Source organism: Protobothrops mucrosquamatus, unplaced genomic scaffold, assembly GCF_001527695.2.
Source record: "Protobothrops mucrosquamatus isolate PMUCROS unplaced genomic scaffold, P.Mucros_1.0 scaffold2482, whole genome shotgun sequence".
NCBI classification, from domain to species: Eukaryota; Metazoa; Chordata; class Lepidosauria; order Squamata; family Viperidae; genus Protobothrops; species Protobothrops mucrosquamatus.
Genome location: NW_015388550.1, coordinates 12375 through 29934, shown reverse-complemented (window position 1 = coordinate 29934; position 17560 = coordinate 12375). Strand labels below are relative to the sequence as shown.

The window sequence follows — 17560 nt, the reverse complement described above, 5'->3', positions numbered from 1 at the left end:
CCTTTTTAGTTCTTTTTTCTGCACTTTTACTTTTTTCAGTTTTTAACTTTCTTTACTACTTCTGCCCCTCATTACTTTCTGTTCATTTTTATGTCTTTTGTAAAACTTTAATATAAAAAAATAATAATACACAAACGGGTGAGTTTTTTCTCTGTGTCCAAATGTTTTACTATAATTATTGACCAGCATTTTATACATTTTTTGTGGGAGATGATTCTTTATGCACTTATGCATTTCAGTAATCAGTCCAGTTAAAGATTTATATTGCTTTAATGACAGTTTTTCTCTTTCTCTTGGCAAATATGGTCTTAGAACACAAATTCAACACATTTAACAACACTCTAAGTTATATTGTCAATTACCAGTTCTTAATAATTTCTTAATAAAGTTCTGAGGCTGTGTGAAACATTGGAAAGGGATTTCACAAAAGTTGGTAGGAAGAAAATCTCCTCAAACATTAAAGCAGCTAGATATTTTGACCCAGTTTCTGCTAAGTTTTTTGCCCCCATTGTCTCCATGATTTTATGCATGCACAACTGCTTCATTTCATTATTAATTATAGCAGAAAAATTGTGACATACACAACCAGGCAAAGTCTTTGCAGCAGCTGGACCAAGCCCTCCAGAGGGTGTAGCTCTTTAAGACGTGAAACAGACACTTTGTTCACCACGTTCCTTGCAGATCCACCCTTTCAAATGTTCCCTAATTCATTCATAATCACTGAGAAAAATCATAATTGATATAAGGCTGCGCTCATAAATAGCCACATGAATGAAGGTCAACTTCATTCTAAACTCCTCCTCCCACCCTTTCTCATTTTTTTTCCCCTCTCCTTGAAAATGTTGTTGGAGCCATATGCAATGTTCTGTCTTGAAAATACACAAAACACCCCAAAAGGATTTAGGAATTGGATAGGAAATTGTTTCCTTGCTCACCATAGTGAGGTCACTGCTAGAACTTTCTCTGGGTTCTGTTTACCCAGTTGAATTTTATCTCTATGGGAGAGAGAACTATCAGCTGAAACCAATAATTCTAGAAAAAGGTTAAGCAGAACTGAGCTTTCAGCGAAAGTTTGGAGTAAGTGGAGAGGATAGAAGTTGAAAGAACTATAGTAAAGTAAGTAAAGTTCTAAATATAAAGAATTGCATCAAGAATGGTGGTTAAGATAGGTTGAGAGCTTCAAATTTGAACAAATACAACACAAAATCACATACATTGAGATTCATATATTGGGTCACAGCAGGATTTTACTAAGCATCCTAAATCAAAATCTGAATCATCAAGAAAGTTCAGTGATTCAGCAAGTTAATGAAAGATGGAGCAACATTCAGTGCATGTCTGAAAAGTACATTTATCCTGGCTCTTCCTATAAAGAAAATTGGGGAGGCAGAAATAAAGTTGTTTGATTTTTACAGGCACCCAATAGTTTGAACAGATTATCCACACAAAGCATATGAAGGGGAGGTGGGTGGCAGAGAATGATGTTGACAAAATATATTTTGCAGGATTATTTTAAAATCCAATTTTATGCCAGTCCTCACTTTAGGAACAGGAACAGCAAGAGTTTTGATTTGATGGGATTTGTGAGGTACTTACTTAAAAGCGTTAGGTTTAAAATATTTTCAATTCTGGGAATATTGCCTTGAAGCTAATTGAGCAGGAAAAAAAACATGAAAAACCCTTTACTCTTTAGTTTTGTCCCTCTGAAATTTGCAGATGTCTTGCTTATGATGCCATCATCATGCAGACTATCTCAATTAAAAAATCCAGGTTTTCTGAGTTTTCTTTCTGTGGGTCATCTTTCAGATCATGAGACACTTACAGAAGAAACGTAAGCCAAGGATTGGCTTCAGATCCTCAAGGAAGAGTTCTTTAGTGAAAACTATGCAACAAAACGGAGCCAAAAATTCAAAATGTGCCATCTGCTTAGCAATGATCCAAGACCCGACTTACTTGAACCCTTGCAACCACCAATTCTGCTTCAAATGTATTCAGAAGTGGTCCAGAAAGAAAGTTATATGTCCATTGTGTAAGCAGCGCTTCTATTCATTCTTTCACACGATACGCAGAAAAGGTGCCTTTTGTGAATATGTCCTGCCTTTGAATGATGGCTCTTTTTCTTCTTCTGAAAGCAAAGAAGACTATGCTTCAGCCTCCTCTCAAAGACTTACATCACCTCCTGACAATGGAATTGTGCATAATGAAATTAGCGGAACATTAACTCAAAGACAGAAGGATATTTATCAGCTCATGCGACAGTTTGCAGTTACAGAGAGACCCAATGATATTGATTTAATCAGCCTTGGGAAATTTAAAGCCCAAACAGTAATTCAGTTTAGGAGAACTCTTTACCATGCAGGGATTTTAGTTCAAAATGCTCCAAATCCAGATTTCAGTCAAATACTTTCAGCAGAATTTTTTGGCAGCCATCCTGAATGTTTGGACAGACTGATCCCTTGGCTAAAACGAGAATTAAAAGTGCTGTTTGGTAGCAAGAGATCAACAATTCATGCTTTGCAGAATCTCATCCTAAGTAACCTGACTCAACATGATCTGGACAGCAAAGAGTTTGAAGCTATTTTAGAGCCCCACTTGCGCTATTTCACTGGTCATTTCCTGCATGAGTTCAACAGTTTTGTTCAATCCTCATTAAACCTGAGGAAGTATGACTGGTGTGCCTTGTATGAAAGCCCTATGATATTGAAAGAGCCTGATTTTTTAACTTCTTCTCCATCTTCAGAAGATGAACATCTGCAGCATTCTGAAAACAGTCAGGTGCCCAAACCCAATGGTAGTTTAGATTATGGAAACTTAACATTCTTGCTTTCAGGTTCAGAAAAAACCCTTCCTTCCACATTTGCTACAGCAGATGATAAAAATCATTCAACAAATGAAGAAAATTATATGGATTTGTCCAACAAAGATACTGAAAAAGGGATAGTTTCAGCCTATCGTATTATTAAAAATATACTGTTTAAAAAATCCTCTGAGGAAAAAGTACAGCTCCCTGGTTCCCTCTCTCACTCCCACCTATTTCAAGGACAGAAAGAAAAAGAGGACACAGTAGACATAGATCCTCTTCAGATTCTTAGGCCAATGGATATGGAAACAGGTAAGGGTTCCCAAAATGAAGTAGCATTTGTAGATGACAATGCCTTTAACATTTATCACAAAAATTCTGCTAACATCATTACAGTGAAGAAATTGGGCAAAAAGGATATAACAAAATGTCAACCCTCAGAGGTTCCCATCAATAAATTAAAAGAATATTGTCCAGCATGGTCAAAAACACCATCACCAAAGAGAAGCAGTGTACATAAAAATAGTGGATCAAAGGGTAGCATAGAACGCAAATTTAAAGAAATACGTTCTGCTTCAAAAGAAAAGCACGGGGGAAGAAACAAAGCAAAGTCTCTGCATGATGAGAAGAAATGTAGAAACTATTCCAGAGACAGGAGACATAGACGAGATCAAAGAAAATCAAAGTCTAAAGAAGTAAGTTTGTTTCACAAGAGCCCTCTGCCTGTAAGAAAAAACAGCACTGAGGCTACTCACAAGTCAAAATCACAGAACATTCATCAGAAAAGGAAAACGAAGAACAAAGATTCTGATCATCTAGGAAGCGGAAGTTCCAGTGAACCCAACCAGAATTGTAGAAAGGTTAATTCAGACAAATTATGCCATCCAAATCCATCCACCAGCTCTGGGCAGAAGCCACATTTTTTCTCCGGAAAATAAAATCTTAGTCAATCAAAGGCAGCTAACCAAATACTGATAATTCTGTTCAGGCTCATGCAGAAATTTGGAGAGAGACCTAAATGTAGGATTATTGTAGGATGACAAGAGAAAGTTTGGTTTGATAAACTAGATAACAAGCCAAAATATAAATTAATGCAGTTGGAGGGTGATCTCTCAAAAGGATGATGAAGATTTATCCACAGTGATACAAACAGCTAAGATTTTTATTATCAGTCTTAACCTAATTCGAAGACCAATATGATGCCAAAGCTACAAACGAAATAGCCAAATCTTAATAGCATGTATGTAAATAATGGCTTGTCAAAGCAAGAGACCATCAGTGAAGTACAGGATGAGACAAGGAAAAGAAGTATTTGTCTTTTCTAAGCATGACATTGCTTTTAAGATCTTAAAAATAAAGATATTTGTACGTTGTGCTCATGATTTCTTTCAAAAACCATTTATAGACTTGGGGCAGGAAGAAAATTGCCAACACACACACACACACACACACACACACANAGAGAGAGAGAGAGAGAGAGAGAGAGAGAGAGAGAGAGAGAGAGAGAGAGATGCTGCAACCACCACTAAGATTCAGTTCCATTAAAGTTATCCCAAGCTAAATGATAACTATCAGTTCAATTCTACCCATTTATGGGAAAACTCTAAAGGACTTCTTGTAAAGTAGCATTTACAAGTGGGTACAGCTATTTACTTTCTTCACACACTGAGCACTCATACAATCGTGGAGAAGGTGAATACAGTATGCCCACCCCTAACATCCTGCATGATTCTCTGAGATCCTTTTCTCTGAGCATAGAAGTATCAGCAGATGGAATGAGCAATGGATCAAGGACCAGAACCTGGAAGATGGAGGTTCAAGTCCCATCTGTGGAAATATACAAACTGAATAACTTTGGACCAGTCATTCTTTCAGAGCCTAACTATTTTACTATTTGGTTATTCTGGGCATAAACTGGTGGATGTAGTCCTATGCATGTCACATCAAAGACCTGAAGGAAAGATGGGATAGAAATCTAATAGAGAAATAAATAAAACATGCAGCTTCTGATTCAGGAGTTGAGTTTAGAGATCACAGGGTCACAGCTGGTGATCATATAGAACAAATTTTGACATAAAATGTTAACAACGTAGTAAATTTTTAAACTTCCATAGCTTAACACATCAAAAGCCATCTGTATCATATTAAGATCCCTAATGGTGGATATCCCTATTTCATATGCTGAATTATGTAAAATCTTGCTCTCTCACTCTCTTACACACACACACACACACACACACACACACAGAGAGAGAGAGAGAGAGAGAGAGAGAGAGAGAGAGAGAGAGAGAGAGAGAGAGAGAGAGAGAGAGAGAGAGAGAGAGAGACCAAGTTAATAATTATACAGGTAGTCCTCAGTTATGACCATAATCAGAACTGACAACTCTATTGCTAAGTGACACAATTATAAAGTGAAAAATTGTGACTGTGCTGACTTACAAAAACAGTACCTGTAGTTGTGGTTGTTAAATGAATTGTGCATGGTCATTAAGTGCAACATCACATGGCTGCATAATGGTATGTACGAAAGACCTTGAGAAATGGGACAAAGAAATGCTACTTAGGAAATGATCAGACAAGAGAAGGTACAGCCTGCAGCTGCACAACAACTGGAGAAAAAGGCTCAGAAGGGATCTCCTCCCTAACTTCTCAAGCTGTGAAAGAAACAGTGGGAGATTTGTACTTTTGGATATGAAAAATTGTTGTGTCTTTTCAAGTACACCAGACCAAAAACCGACCAGATGAGCTGTTTCTACTTTATTTTAAGGCTGCATCCAAATTGCAATCGCATAATTGTAGGGATGCTGCAATGGCTGCAACTACAAGAAGCAGTCCTAAGTCTCCTCGTTCAGCTCCATCATAATGCTGAATGAGTGGTCACTGAATGAGGACTAATTGTAAATTACAGCAAACTATCTGTAAAATAAGGTTTACATCTACTAACTGTTACTCATCTGCCTCTAGCAACTATTCTCTCTCAGACACAAATCACTCTAAGAAGAATTTGAGTAAACAAGCATATACACACAAAAAGCTGGTTTTTTTTTACAATCCTATGGCCCCTATTCAGAAGAGGATCTAGGCAGCTGGATGCAGCTGAGCTTTTACTGGGTGGATGCCCTTCCTGACGCCTATGCAGTGTTCATAGCAGATTTTTTTTTCTTTGTGCCCTAGGAGAGAAATATCTGCTGCTATATAGGATTGAACTCTCAACCTGTTCAGTGGGAGGCAAGGATCTTTGCCACTAGACCACCATGCCACTCAAGCATACATACACAAATATACATAACCCATACCTCCTCCCCCTCCATTTCCTTCCCTCACTACAATCATCATCCCCCTCTCTTCATCTCTTCACTACATAACCCATACCTCCTCCCCCTCCATTTCCTTCCCTCACTACAATCATCATCCCCCTCTCTTCATCTCCCCAGGATGAAAACAGGATAAGAAGGGATATAGGATGGAGAAAGAGAAATATCAATTGAGAAGGAAAGGAAAGAGAAATATGTGGGACAAAACTGGACCAGGATGATTAGATTAATAAGATAGAAAATGAAAGGAGAGAGGAAAAAATCCTATGTTAAATACTCCAGGCAAAGACACTCCCCCAACCCTTGTAAAAAATAATTTTCATGTTTATGTTTAGATCTGCTGCAGCCATTTTATTAACTCCTTTGTCCTTGGCAAATTCTATTGATGCTGGTATAAATAGCTTCTCCCATCTCTCAATTCAATTCATCTGAGAGAGAAAACCTCATCTCTTTCGGCTGGGTGAATGCAGTTCATCACATTTCATGGAGCCAAATGTTTAAATTTTATGAGAACTACAATGCTCAGAAAAGGAATAGCAAAATGTTACAGACCTAGTCCAGTCTTACATAACTAGGCCTCACTTATGACCGATTGCTTAGCAACTGTTTGAAGCTATGATGGATCTTCTCACAGCTGCTTACAACCTGCTTTCTAAGTTCCGATGTCCACCCTTCTCCCCACAATCATGCAATTGCATTTTGGGTATTGTTATGTGACTAGGATTTTATGACATTTTTGGCTGGAAACCAACATTTACTTCTGGTTTCCAGCAAAAAAATGCCCAGTTAATATAATGGCTTCACTTAATGACATGATGTTCGCTTAACAACTGCTTCCAAAATGGTTGTAAAATTAAGCACAGTTACATGTTGACCCACTTAATGACCAACATAACTTACAATTGTAATTTTGAACTCAGTAATGGTTGAAAATCAAGGACTATCTGTAAGTGATAGAAATATATCACTGATTGGATTTTCCCCGAGGGGGGGGGAGGTTTATTTGTGAGAAGACAATCTCACAAGATCTACCATTAACATTGGTAGCCTTTTAAAAAATTCTTTAAAATGTCTGTTATTATTTTCCTTGTTGTTGTTAGTTGCAAAGTCGTGTCCAACCCATCGCGACCCATGGACAATGTTCCTCCAGGTCTTCCTGTCCTCTACTGTCTTCTGGAGTCCATTTAAGCTCACGCCTACTGCTTCAGTGACTCCATCCAGCCACCTCATTCTCTGTCGTCCCCTTCTTCTATTGCCCTCAATCTTTCCCAGCATTAGGCTCTTCTCCAGTGAGTCCTTCCTTCTCATTAGGTGGCCAAAGTATTTGAGTTTCAACTTCAGGATCTGGCCTTCTAAAGAGCAGTCAGGGTTGATCTCTTCTGAGACTGATTTGAATGCCTTGCAGTCCAAGGGACTCGCAGGAGTCTTCTCCAGCACCATAGTTCAAAGGCCTCAATTCTTTGGCGCTCAGCCTTTTTTATGGTCCAACTTTCACAGCCATACATTGCAACTGGAAAACCATGGCCTTGACTATACATACTTTTTTTGGCAGGGTGATGTCTCTGCTTTTTAGTATGCTATCTAGATTTGCCATAGCTTTCCTCCCCAGGAGCAAGCGTCTTTTAATTTCTTGGCTGCAGTCCCCATCTGCGGTGATCTTGGAGCCCAGGAAAAGAAAATCTGTCACTACCTCCATTTCTTCTCCATCTATTTGCCAGGAATTGAGAGGGCCAGATGCCGTGATCTTGGTTTTCTTAATGTTTAGTTTCAAGCCAATTTTTGCACTCTCCTTCTTCACCTGCATCAAGAGACTCTTTAGTTCCTCTTCACTTTCTGCCATTAGAGTGGTATCATCTGCATATCTTAGGTTGTTGATATTTCTCCCGGCAATCTTAATTCCAACTTTTGATTCTTGCCACAATTTGTTGTGATCCACACAATCAAAGGCTTTAGAATAGTCAATGAAGCAGAAGTAGATGTTTTTCTGGAACTCCCTAGCTTTCTCCATGATCCAGCGTATGTTGATCTCTAGTTCCTCTGCCTCTTCAAAATCCTCCCTGTACTGCTGGTATTTCTCGATCCACATACTGCTGGAGTCTAGCTTGTAGGATTTTAAGCATAACTTTACTGGCATGTGAAATGAGTGCAATGGTGTGATAGTTTGAACGTTCTTTGGCATTGCCTTTCTTTGGAATTGGAATATAAACTGACCTTTTCCAATCCTGTGGCCACTGTTGAGTTTTTCAAATTTGCTGGCAAATTGAGTGTAGCACTTTTACTGCATCTTCTTTTAAGATTTTGAATAGCTCAGCTGGAATACTGTCATCTCCACTAGATTTGTTGTTGCTCAGATTTCCTAAGGCCCATTTCACTTCACATTCTAGGATGTCTGGCTTGAGGTCAGTGACCACTCCATCATTGTTATCTGGGACATTAAGCTCATTCTTGTATAGTTTTGCTGTGTAGTTTTGCCACCTCTTCTTAATCTCTTCTGCCTCTGTTAGGTCCCTGCCATTTTGGTCCTTTATCATGCCCATCTTTGCATGAAACGTTCCCTTCATATCTCCAATTTTCTTGAAGAGATATCTGGTCCTCCCTATTCTATCGTTTTCTTTTATTTCTTTGCACTGTTCATTTAAAAAGGCATTCTTATCTCTTCTAGCTATTCTCTGGAATTCTGCATTTAATTGGGTGTATCTTTCTCCCTTGCCTTTCACTTCCCTTCTTTCCTCAGCTATTTGCAAAGCTTCCTCAGACAGCCATTTTGCTTTCTTGCATTTCTTTTTCTTTGGGATGGTTTTAATTGCTACCTCTTGTACAATGTTGTGAACCTCCATCCATAGTTCTTCAGGCACTCTGCCTATCAAATCTAATTCCTTAAATCTATTTGTCACCTCTACTGTATATACATCAGGGATATGATTTAGTTCATATCTGAGTGGCCTAGTGCTTTTCTCTACTTTCTTCAATTTAAGCCTAAATTTTGCAATGAGAAGCTCATGATCTGAGCCACAGTCAACTCCTGGTCTTGTTTTTACTGATTATATAGAGCTTCTCCATCTTTGGCTGCAGAGCACATAGTCAATCTGATTTCTATGTTGACCGTCTGGTGATGTCCATGTGTAGATCCGTCTCTTGGGTTGTTGGAAAACAGTGTTTGCTATGACCATCATATTCTCTTGACAAAATTCTATCAGCCTGTGCCCTGCTTCATTTTGTACTCCAAGGCCAAACTTGCCTATTATTCCAGTTATCTTTTGGCTTCCTACTTTAGCATTCCAATCTCCCATGATGATAAGGACATCATTTTTGGGTGTTAATTCTATAAGATGCTGTAGGGCTTCATAGAATCGGTCAATTTCATCCTCTTCAGCACCAGTGGTTGGGGCATAGACTTGGACTACTGTGATATTGAATGGTTTGCCTTGGATTCGAACTGAGATCATTCTGTCATTTTGGGGATTGTATCCTAGTATTGCTTTTCCTACTCTTTTATTGACTATGAAGGCTACTCCACTTCTTCTGAGGGATTCTTGCTCGCAGTAGTATACCTGATGATCATCTGAGTTAAATTCACCCATTCCTGTCCATTTTAGTTCGCTGATTACTAAGACGTCGATGTTCAGTCTTGTCATCTCTTGTTTGACCACAAGTTTGCCTTGATTCATGGATCTTACATTCCAGGTTCCTATGGAGAAAAGATATTTACAGCATCGGACTTTCCTTTCACCACCAGATGCATCCACAGCTGAGAGTCCTTTCGGCTTTGGCCCAGTCGCTTCACTTTTTCTGGCGCTACTAGTACTAGCCCTCTGTTCTTCCCCAGTAGCATATTGGACACCTTCCGACCTGAGGGGCTCATCTTCCAGCATCATATCTTTTTGCCTTTTGGTACTGTCCATGGGGTTTTCAAGGCAAAGATACTGGATTGGGTTGCCATTTCCTTCTCCACTGGATCACATTTTGTCAGAACTCTCTGCTATGACCTGTCCATCTTGGGTGGCCCTGCACGGCATAGCTCATAGCTTCATTGAGTTACGCAAGCCCCTTCGCCACGACAAGGCAGTAATCCATGTAGGAGATGATGATGATGATGATGATGATGATGATGATGATGATGATGATGATGATTTTCCTATAGTATCCTATATTTCCTGCGGTCAATGACAAAACAGCCGACATTTCCCATCCTTCCCAGTTTCTACTTATTGGGGAAAATTTCTGCTTACTGGGACAAAAATGTTTGTCAACACAAAATAATAATGGAGAAAAAAAGCAATCTTTTTTTTTAGATTACCAAAAAGAAACATATTTTTTCCTGAAACAAAATGTTGTATGAGACTTTTCTAGTTATCTGTTTTTGAAATACCAGATTTACAAGGGATTTTAAACATTTAGACAAAAAAAAAATCAGATGTCGTGTCTTAACAGCTGCATATTATATACAATATATACAGTATTTGTCCATGAAGTTATGAACAATCATCAGATATATTGTTATTCATATAATGCTTTTTCCAGACAGTATTTTTTAGATTCTAAATTCCATTTATCTAATATTCAGTAAGGAGGACTAAGAAAACAGAACTCGGTGTCTATTGATAACTAGTTCATATGGTGCATATAATGTACATTAGTGATTGGCTATTTATTTCAGAGTATTATCATCAAACCAATCAATGTTTAATTACAGCACATTCAACTTTATTGCCTGTGTAATTCTGAGATAACAATAAGGAAATCAGATTCATCGCAGATCTTCTGCTGACTAAAATATTTTTTCATCAACTGTAATTAATTTAATAGCTACTACTTCAATCTTAAAATTAAAAACTTATTTGTAGCACTCCATTTCACTTGCAAACATTTTTAGCTTGAATGACCCAGGCTTTCAGCAAATTTGCGTTCAACTTTTTTGTTACCAATTATTCCAAATCTGGATTACAACTACCAAAAATTGTTCTCTCACTTGACATATCTCCCCTCCAGCTAACCTGTGCCTTTCCTCTGCGAATAATAAGCTTCTGATATGACTTGAAATAACCAGTGCAAATCTTATTGAAATATTTTCATCTAAATCTCTGATTAGGAAGGAAGTGCTGATGGATCTACCATTTTGCGTGATTCTGTTGGGGATGATGACTCACATTGGCCAGTGTCATTAATTAGCCTTGTCTGAGTTGTCTTAAGAAACTTTCTGAGATCTTGAAAGAAATGTACTATTTTGTGAAAGGAAGAATTGCCGCTGAACCATCCTTGCCATTGTAGCTCTATGTTCTGTACATGTCACTGCAAACTGAAAAACTACATGAATTTGACCCAAATGTGCTTTTTCAAGAGGCAACTGGACTTTGTTTGTTTTCCTTTGAAGTCATTTCACTTCTCATCCAAGAAGCTTCTTCAGTTCTGACTGAATAGTGGAGAGTGGAAGGACTGATATTCCTTGGAGTCATCTGATTGTTAGCACTCTCTCCGGGAGTTGTTGAGGCCACTTGAGGAATTCTGGGTATTGAAGTCCACAAGTCATAAAAGAGCCAAAGTTGCCTACCCCTGGTTTAGTAGAAAAAATATCTCCATTTTCAATTCCACTCTCATGTTTTGTATTTTAAAGTTAACAAAATCAAAATGTCTGTCTGTCTGTTTGTCTATTCTCTGTCTCTGTCTCTGTCTCTGTCTCTCTTTCACACACACACACACACATACACACACAAACACTATTATTTTACTATTATTTTAGAATAAACAGTTCACTTCAGGAGGATCCTTTTGCTACATATGTACTGCTGAAATAATTGTACTCAGACAAAAAAAATCTTTCTGGAGTTTCATCCTCATGTACATTTTCAGTCAAATTGTCAGATTCCTAAGCTAGCTAGTTAATCATTAATTTACATAGAAAGCAATCTGTGCAATCTGTGGGAGGTGTGGGGTCCCTTTTTAGCAAAGTTTATCAGAATCAGCAGCAGATTTTTTTTTTTTTAAAAAAAAAAGCACCCTGGTGATAAAACAGTTTATAAAAGCTTTTTTGCATTTATCAAACACTGTATTATTTTAGCAAATACATTCTCTGCTTCTCAAACATAATAATAGCCTTTTTTGGTAAAATGGTGCCCTAGCATTCTATGACTGCTGAAATGTGTTCAGGATCTATAAATAAGCATTTTTTTTTCCAAATTCCTGGAAGGGAAAAATGGGAAGGTGAATCTCTCTTTCCTAGTATTCCACATAGTCAAGGAATAATTCTGCTACTTAAGAAAAGTTAACACAGATTCTGTCAGGGGAGCATAACCCCCAATTTGAGCCTTCTTCTCTGATTTGGGGCAGCAGCATCTTTAATACTTTACAAAGAAGGAAGAGGGTAAAAAAATCAGACCTTCCTCTTTCTCTGATGTTGCCATTGTTCAGTTGGTTCTTCGGTTGGTTGAAGAAGCAAATTGTGACCTTGTGCATCAGGTTATACATGAAGCTAAATATAAGGGCTGAGGTGATCTTTGAATAAGTATTTTGTTTCTCAAAGTTCAAAACAACTTTATAAAGAGAAGTGGCCACTCATTTTAAAGATAGGATTGGAGCAATTGGTCTGCTTTGCATTATTTGTTCGTTTTCAAGGCAAAGTACCACTTTATGCTATCTATTGCTATTCCCTGCTGGATATCCACTGTTTCTCATTTTTTTATTTTATTTTACTAACATTTGTGTCCACCTAGTTTCTAGCACATTGACAAACTAATAAATAAAAATAAAATAATAATTAACAGTTAACATACAGAAACAGTTCAAGAATTATCTGTGTTGGTATCAAAATAACAGCCATAACATCCACCCTCTCATTTAAATAATTGGATCACATAGATATAGCTCAACATATAACATTAATCTTTATTCTTCAAAGCATCTGTGTAAAAGCAGCGTAGGATAGAATAGAATAGAATAGAATAGAATAGAATAGAATAGCTTTATTTGGCCAAGTGTGATTAGACACACAAAGAGTTTGTTTCTGGTACAGAAGCTCTCAGAGTACATGCAAAGCAAAATGTACACCACAGTGTATGTGACACTGTATGCAACAGTTATGTATGTTACCTTTGTGATAATAGACTCAACATTATCACAAACCTCATATAAGTACTCTTTTATACACTACTTCCTTGTAAAATCAGTCATGAGGTTTTGGTTTTCATTTTAACAAAATTGATGGTCTGTTTTGTTTGTTTGTTTGTTTGTTTGTTTGTTTGTTTGTTTGTTTGTTTGTTTGTTTGTTTGTTCTAAGCTACCCTGCATCACATTATTCCAGGGGTCTTCAAACTTGGCCCTTTTATGACTTGTGGACTTTAACTCCCAGAATTCCTCAGCCAGGCACGCTGGCTGAGGAATTCTGGGAGTTGAAGTCCACAAGTCATAAAAGGGCCAAGTTTGAAGACCCCTGCATTATTCCCTTTGGAGGGTCTTATAAATATGATAGACATTCTTGAAGAATTTAGATGATGTATTGCTGAGCAACATGAGAGATTTTACATTTTCATCAACCTTCACTATTAACCACAATGGGGATTGGAATTCAGCAGCATTGGAAGAGCCAGTATTACTTATGACCAGGATAACATAAAATAAGCTCAAATTTATTTTTAAACAAAATAGGAAGGTACATGTTTGAAATATATCTAGACACTTGTGATCTGAAAATTCAGATGTATGATATCCCTGGAAGAATTTAGTCAGAAAAAAATGAGAAGGGAATTTATTTTTTGTCTCCATTACAATAAACTTCCCTATCCATTGTTTTTCCATGTGTTTTTTCTTTATAATACCTTCTACACAGTAAAAAGACTCCCAACTTAGTCTATATAATGAATCCAGGAAAAAATCAATTTCATTAAGCTATGTTGTAGCATGTGTTGGCATCTCCTGATTTTTTTTAAAGGTCTAAAATTTTATGAAATGCTAATTTGCTTTGAACTACAGATTTAAAAAATGCATACTTTGCTTCAGGTTGCTGTTAAATATTTCAGCAAGGTTAAGGCTATGATTCATGAACAGGCTTTTAAGGAAATGAAATAATTCTGTCTGTTGAGCTTGCATTTGAATTCTTGAACACTATAAAACTTTTCATACCATAAAAATGGTATTCACCCTTTGACCTCTGATCACTCTTGTATCTGTATAGGAACAAAAGTTATCTTATGTTAAATGAGACCATTGTTCTTTCCAGAAAAATATTTCTTAATCTAATTTGAACTGTTTTTCAGTTTATAAACAAGAAATTTTGTCCCCCAGATATCTAGAATGTTTTACTTATACAGGATGAAGAAAGCAAATTAAATATATGGAAGAGGAGAAAGTGAAGTCATTATACATTTTGGGCCCTGAGAGATTGCATGACTTCTGACCTCAGAGCTTTAAAGGTATAGGGAAAGACTTTAACATGGATCTCACAGATTTGCCAGCTAATGTCAAGTAGACATAGAATAGTGTAGAGCAGGGGTGTCAAACTGCCGGCCCGCGTGCCGGACTTGTCACGAGGAAACCGCGTCCACCCCATTACCGGCAAAGGGGGAAAAGTTCTGATATGCTGCGCGACATCGCGTGATGTCATGAGTTTGACATGTCTGGTGTAGAGAAAGATTTTTCGAAAGTTGTTTTGCAGAATCCCATGATTTTATGTGACCTTGACGGGGTTCTGTGAGAGACAAAGGACAAAAATATCCCCTTCACTTTGTCACTAAAGTTTTGCCCCTTGATGAGAAGTTGTAATATTTGTTTTAAAAGGTTCCACAGCTGATAACCCTGACTTAGAAGACAATAATTCAGTTATCCAAGATATAGATCATATAGCTCTTTTCATATCCCTAAAACAGTATCTCAAACTTAGCAACTTTAAGATGTGTGGACTTCAACTCCTAGAATTCTGGGAGTTGAAGTTCATGCATTGAAAAGCACCACCCTAGAATATCCTTCTCTCCAATTTAATCCAACTATTCTTATCTTCAATAACTGGAAGAATGAAAGCTAGTCCATTCTTCTAAATCCCGAGGAATCTCTGTAATACAATGCCACCTCCATACTTGACTGCTTCACAACTTGTCATAATTTGGTACTTGACTCATTTTGACAAGAAAATGTTGTCACACTCATCAATTTTTTAGTACTCGACATGCTGCAATAGGAAGGGGATAGGGGATGGCCATGGAGAATGGATAGGAAGTCAGCCATGCTGGGAAAGTTGCTACAAAAGGAAGTGGGGGACAACTGCAGAGATAGAGTAGGAAGTCGGCCATGCTGGGAAGGTCACTGCAAAAGGAAGTGGAGGATGGCTATAGAGGGAAGACAGGAAGTCAGCCATGCTGGGAAGGCACTACAAAAGGAAGTGGGGGATGGCTGCAGAGGGAGGGTAGGAAGTTGGTCATGCTGGGAAGGCACTACAAAAGGAAGTAGGGGATGGCTGCAAAGGGAGGGCAGGAAGTTGGCCATGCTGGGAAGGTTGCTGAACTAGGAAAAGGGATAGACAGAAAGTTCTTCCCAGCCAAAACAATGGGTCACATGGTAAGTCACATGGTTTGTTTGGTACTCGTCTTTTTTAGTACTCCTTTCACCTCCTAGAACCAATTAACAATGATTATTGAGGCACCAGTGTATTCTTAAGAAAATTTGTTATAAATGTTTATCTTGCTTCCTTTTAGAAGGTAGTTGATATTTTCAACAAAAACAATTCCTGTTGTTTTGTTTAGTAAGCATGGAGAATTTGAAATTGGAGCCCAAATGAGTCATTTTGCCTGCCTTGGGTTTTGGCAGACTCCTTGGCATAGATGCTCATCTGATCCTACAATAAGAAAGTAAAGTAAAACGGTGTTTTGAAATAGTGGCCTTTTCTTCGCTTACCTGAATTATTGTGTGTTTAGTCCAAATTTTTATAAAACATATAGGTGGTGTAGCCAAGAAAAAGGCAATTTGTCAATGCCTTTGTAGTTGGGCCAAACATGCCATACACTAAAAAAATAATTCATAAGCCATCTTTGTTGCATCAGTGATATCTCTACCCATACCTGGTTACAGTCTAAAGTATATTTTTTTAACTTTATTTAAAAGATGTGTATAGCTGCCCATCTTTTATATCATAACCCAGGGTAGCTTACAAACCATAATAAAACAATAAAAAAGGATAAAAAATGCCAGTGTCCTGAAAGATAACACACCCCTCATGGCCAATAGATCACTTTCATATAGTTCAGTCAACATGTGCCTCCTAAGATGAACGCCTCTAGAAAGGAAACAGACTTAATCTGAAGATTAAACATCCTGGTAGAAAGTGTCCTTGCTATCTGTCTGTAAATTACAAATTAATGACATGTGTCAGTCAAACTCAGAAAAATACAAAAAGTATTCCCGTGCAGGCACACACACAAATGCTATGGGGAACAGAGAATAAGAGAGAAACGTAACTTTTCTTAAACCCTGTGGCTGTAGTTATCTGGATAAGGCTTATAAGTGTAATGGTGATAGATTAGACTTAAAGACTTAAGATTTATGTATTGCTGTGTAATATCAACATTTTCTTGTAGCAATTATTTGTGTTATCTTAATATTTTACTTATGGGAGTATTGTTCATCTTTGTTAAATCCTCAGTGGAGAAGTAAATTTCCCTTTTTCTTTCAAATGAACTCTGTTTTCTGAAGATCCTTCAGTGTGCATTTCTGCAGGATATAGAAAAAAAAAAGTTAAAATAGCCACAATGGTGGGATCAATGCTCTGCCTTTTTTAAATGTGTCTCTTCCATGCAATGCACATAAAAATAGGTGGAGAACCATCACAAACACCCTTGACTTCCTTGTCCATATTCTTTGGACACCCCTGGTAACCACTTTGTGCTTTAAAGGAATATTAAATAGGCTCCTTTGTGGGGCTGACTTGTTAACCATTGAACCTAAAGGTATATGATTACTGGGAAGAATGTAGCCTTAACAGTACACATCTGGCCATTCTGTACTATCAAGTAGATAGATGTACCAATTGTCACCATAGCCGGTTTACTTATTCTGGTCTTACTCAATGAAGAATAGTTACAACTTCAACATAATAAGACCCAAACTTTTAGTTTCTGAAAGAAGCAACTGGGCACTTTTACCTTTTATACAGTTATGTATGTGTTCATTTACTGACTTCTTATAGTGACCTTTTACTTAAAGGCATGCAGTGAACCTTAGTCTAGACTGTAATTTGGGTGTGACATTTTCAACCTTGTTTCTAAGAGATCCAGAAAAACTGGACCACCGTTATATGAAAAGACCCTTATTCTTCCTTCCACTCAGGTATTAATTGTAAGGTAATGCTATCAAAAATCTGTTCAAATTCATAAACAAGGTATGCAGTAGCAATATGGAAGATCATTGTTGTTTTGAGGAGTTTAATGATATACTGTGATTTCTCCTTCATATTAAGAAAAATGTAGAA

At 37.5% G+C, this 17560-nt stretch overlaps 1 pseudogene; it reads left to right on the top strand.

The window, feature by feature from the left end:
* The first annotated feature begins 1809 nt into the window (after positions 1 to 1809).
* On the top strand, positions 1810 to 3775 carry LOC114923220 (annotated as a pseudogene).
* The last annotated feature ends 13785 nt before the right edge of the window (positions 3776 to 17560 follow it).